The following is a 5000-nucleotide window of genomic DNA, read 5'->3' as shown; positions in this document are numbered from 1 at the left end:
TTGCGGTGGACCGACCGGTCAGTGGTGTTTGCGGGTTAACACATGCGAGCGTTGCGGCCCAGAGGCCTTACCGCCTTTCACTGCGGGTTCGTCAAGAACTTGGAGATGGTCGCAACGCATCGGGTCCTCCCGGGGTACTTGGTGTTTGGATGCTGGCTTGGTGATTAAACACTTGATATTCCATCTTCGGATGAATTTCGGGTGTCACCTGTTGCCTAAGACCACTTGCATGTTTAGCTCGCCGTGGGGTAGCAAGCGTTGTGATCTAATGGCCTTACCGGGCAAACACTTTCGGTTCGTCAAGGACTTGGAGTGCCGGGACGGGTTGGCGGATCCATCACTCTGAGTATGCCGGGTTGATACTTGGGGTTGGTTTGGTTTTGGTGACCCAATACTAGATGTACCATCTCGGTGGTATGTCAGTATCACCTATACTCCAGACCACTTGCATGGTTAGCAAGCGTTGTGATCTAATGGCCCAACCGGGCAAACACTTTGGGTTCGCAAGGACTTAGAGTGCCGGGACGGGTTGGCGGATACAACACTCTGGGTACCTCCGGGTACTTGGGGTTGGTTGAGGACTTGGTGAACAAACACTTGATATACACTCTTCGGATGTACTTCGGGTGTCACCTGTTGTCCGAGACCACTTGCATGGTTAGCAAGCGTTGTGATTCAATGGCCCTACCGGGCAAACACTTTGGGTTCGCAAGGACTTGGAGTGCCGGGACGGGTTGGCGGATCCAACACTCTGGGTACCTCCGGGTACTTGGGGTTGGTTGAGGACTTGGTGAACAAACACTTGATATACACTCTTCGGATGTACTTCGGGTATCGCCTGTTGTCCGAGGCCACTTGCATGGTTAGCAAGCGTTGTGGTCTAATGGCCCTACCGGGCAAACACTTTGGGTTCGCGAGGACTTAGAGTGCTGGTAGTGGTTGGCGGACCCAACACTCTGGGTACCTCCGGGTACTTGGGGTTGGTTGAGGACTTGGTGAACAAACACTTGATATACACTCTTCGGATGTACTTCGGGTATCGCCTGTTGTCCGAGACCACTTGCATGGTTAGCAAGCGTTGTGGTCTAATGGCCCTACCGGGCAAACACTTTGGGTTCGCGAGGACTTAGAGTGCTGGTAGTGGTTGGCGGACCCAACACTCTGGGTACCTCCGGGTACTTGGGGTTGGTTGAGGACTTGGTGAACAAACACTTGATATACACTCTTCGGATGTACTTCGGGTATCGCCTGTTGTCCGAGACCACTTGCATGGTTAGCAAGCGTTGTGGTCTAATGGCCCTACCGGGCAAACACTTTGGGTTCGCGAGGACTTAGAGTGCTGGTAGTGGTTGGCGGACCCAACACTCTGGGTACCTCCGGGTACTTGGGGTTGGTTGAGAACTTGGTGAAGATACCCCTGTCACCTTGTTCGAGGCCACTTGCATGGTAGCAAGCGTTGTGATACAATGGCCCTACCGGGCAAACACTTTGGGTTCGCAAGGACTTGGGGTGCCGGGACGGGTTGGCGGATCCAACACTCTGGGTACCTCCGGGTACTTGGGGTTGGTTGAGGACTTGGTGAGCAAACACTTGATATACGTTCTTCGGATGTACTTCGGGTGTCACCTGTTGTCCGAGGCCACTTGCATGGTCAACGGTTGAGGTGGTGATGGCGGGTCGGTGCTGTAGGGTGCCGGCCTGTTGGCTGCCTTGGCCGGGTTGGTTGGTTAACACTTGATTGAGCTTGCACCCGAGGGTAATGGCACTTGAAGGTGGGTACCGGCTGGCTGACCTGGTGTGATGGTTGGTTGGTGAACACTTGGCGGTACTTGCACTTGGCTGTGCTTGGACTTGAAGGTGGGATCCGGCTGGCCTGGGCCATTGGTGGTTGGTTGGTTGGTTAGCCCTTAGCTGGGCTGGCTGGCTGGCTGGCCATCGGTGGTGTGGTGTGTTGGGCGGTTGGTGAACACTTGGCGGTACTTGCACTTGGCTGTGCTTGGACTTGAAGGTGGGATCCGGCTGGCCTAGGCCATTGGTGGTTGGTTGGTGGGTTAGCCCTTAGTTGGGCTGGCTGGCTGGCTGGCCATCGGTGGTGTGGTGTGGTGTGGTGTGTGGAGTCGAGCATCGCGCGCCGTTGCCTTCTTCGGAGTGTTGTGGGTACGCAAGTGCTTGCAGTGCAAAGAGGTTGGTGATGGAGTGACATTGCCTTCACCATGGAGTTGCGGGTACTTAGGTACTTGCAAGGAGATGGTGGTATGGTGGTGTTGCGTGTGTGGTGTTCGATTAGAAAGATATAATTTCTAAGTCCGGATTAGTGCTGTCAGTGGGGCCCCCGCTAACAGGTCCTGCACGGCCACCGTGGGGCTTGACTTGGCGCTATTCCGGACTTGGGGCGATCACGATGTCCCCGTGCGGGACTTAGAAGATGGAAGAACACAAGTACCCTTATCCCATGACTTGTGAGCGATTGGCATACGTTACCACATGAAGAGAAAAATTGGCTAAGTCCCGGATCCATATTATATGAAGAGAAAAATCGGCTAAGTCCCGGATCCATATTATATGAACAGAAAAATCGGCTAAGTCCCGGATCCATATATATTAACCTAATAATCGGCTAAGTCCAGGATCCATATTATATGAAGAGAAAAATCGGCTAAGTCCAGGATCCATATTACATGAAGAGAAAAATCGGCTAAGTCCCGGATCCATATATATTAACCTAATAATCGGCTAAGTCCAGGATCCATATGATATGAAGAGAAAAATCGGCTAAGTCCAAGATCCATATGATATGAACAGAAAAATCGGCTAAGTCCAGGATCCATATATAATAACCTAATAATCGGCTAAGTCCAGGATCCATATAATATGAAGAGAAAAATCGGCTAAGTCCGAGATTGGGTCTGTCGGAAATACACTTTCAAGTTACCACACAAGCAAGCAAGATGGCCTAATGATGGATCCATATAATATGAAGAGAAAAATCGGCTAAGTCCGAGATTGGGTCTGTCGGAAATACACTTTCAAGTTACCACACAAGCAAGCAAGATGGCCTAATGATGGATCCATATAATATGAAGAGAAAAATCGGCTAAGTCCAAGATTGGGTCTGTCAGAAATACACTATCAAGTTACCACACAAGCAAGCAAGATGGCCTAGTGATGGATCCATATTATATGAAGAGAAAAATCGGCTAAGTCCGAGATTGGGTCGGTCGGAAATACACTATCAAGTTACCACACAAGCAAGCAAGATGGCCTAGTGATTGATCCATATAATATGAAAAGAAAAATCGGCTAAGTCCGATATTGGGTCTGTCAGAAATACACTATCAAGTTACCACACAAGCAAGCAAGATGGCCTAGTGATTGATCCATATAATATGAAAAGAAAAATCGGCTAAGTCCGATATTGGGTCTGTCAGAAATACACTATCAAGTTACCACACAAGCAAGCAAGATGGCCTAGTGATGGATCCATATGATATGAAGAGAAAAATCGGCTAAGTCCCAGATTGGGTCTGTCAGAAATACACTTCCAAGTTACCACGCAAGCAAGCAAGATGGCCTAGTGATGGATCCATATGATACGAAGAGAAAAATCGGCTAAGTCCCAGATTGGGTCTGTCTGAAATACACTTCCAAGTTACCACACAAGCAAGCAAGATGGCCTAGTGATGGATCCATATGATACGAAGAGAAAATTCGGCTAAGTCCCAGATTGGGTCTGTCAGACATACACTTTCAAGTTACCACACAAGCAAGCAAGATGGCCTAGTGATGGATCCATATAATATGAAGAGAAAAATCGGCTAAGTCCGAGATTGGGTCTGTCAGAAATACACTATCAAGTTACCACACAAGCAAGCAAGATGCCTTAGTGATGGATCCATATAATATGAAGAGAAAAATCGGCTAAGTCCCAGATTGGGTCTGTCAGACATACACTTTCAAGTTACCACACAAGCAAGCAAGATGGCCTAGTGATGGATTCATATAATATGACGAGAAAAATCGGCTAAGTCCCAGATTGGGTCTGTCGGAAATACACTATCAAGTTACCACATGAGCAAGCAAGTTACCACATGAAGAGAAAGCCGGCAAAAACCGGGAATGTTACCACATGAACTGGAAAATGGGCAAAAACCTACCTTCACAGGGAACGTGAATAAGTAAGGCTGTAGACATCGGATCGACAAGCCAAAGACTGATATGGAAAGGAAATGAGTAGTACTAGCTTTCCTGAGAGTTGCAGAGCTTAGACTGCATATGAACGGAAGTTATTAAGCGTCAAAGTCAGAAAAGTTGCCCAAAGGAACACAAGTTCCAAATTAGAGCATGAATACCGCCTAGACGGTAAGAGGAACGGCCAGACTGAGTAGTAAGAAAATGTTGGCCAACATGTTCCCTAACTATCCCCCGAAGACCGCAAAGCAATCCAACATCAACCAAGAAAGTTATAGCCCGATCAAGGAAACACCTACTTTGCACCGATATTGCACCAAATACATGTACCAAGCACCTTCGGTTGCATACCTGCAGGGGTTTACCATAGTAGGCCATGGAAGACCGATATACCGAACATAATCACTTTCTATCTCCTCGGGTGTTTGAGATAGCGCTTTGCGGTAAAAGAACGAAAGTTAGACTTTATCTTGGTGCATCTTTTTGCCCAAGATCACAAGACCCTATCTACCAAGGCAAGAAAGTTGTGTGGGGACAAAATGTCCAAAAGTGCCCAAAGTGGCACACTTGAACCATATATTCGAGAAAAACACAAGTGTGGGCCCGAGCTAGCAAGTTGAAATGTTCTGACCGTCAGTAGCCCTAGTTGAGGTGCACTTATCATTATATGAGGCCAACGTGCCAGCTAGTCTCTAAAGGGGCGATATGGGTGTTCCAAGGTTTGTACCCAATTGAGGAAAAAACAGGGTAAGGTACGGTGTACCGCGAATAACTCGGGCTATAGATGTCCGATCGATGAGTTTGGCATATGT

This window comes from Anopheles ziemanni, assembly GCF_943734765.1.
Source record: "Anopheles ziemanni chromosome X unlocalized genomic scaffold, idAnoZiCoDA_A2_x.2 X_unloc_35, whole genome shotgun sequence".
In the NCBI taxonomy this organism is placed as follows: Eukaryota; Metazoa; Arthropoda; class Insecta; order Diptera; family Culicidae; genus Anopheles; species Anopheles ziemanni.
The sequence above is the reverse complement of the archived record's forward strand: the minus strand, read 5'-3'. Positions refer to the sequence as shown.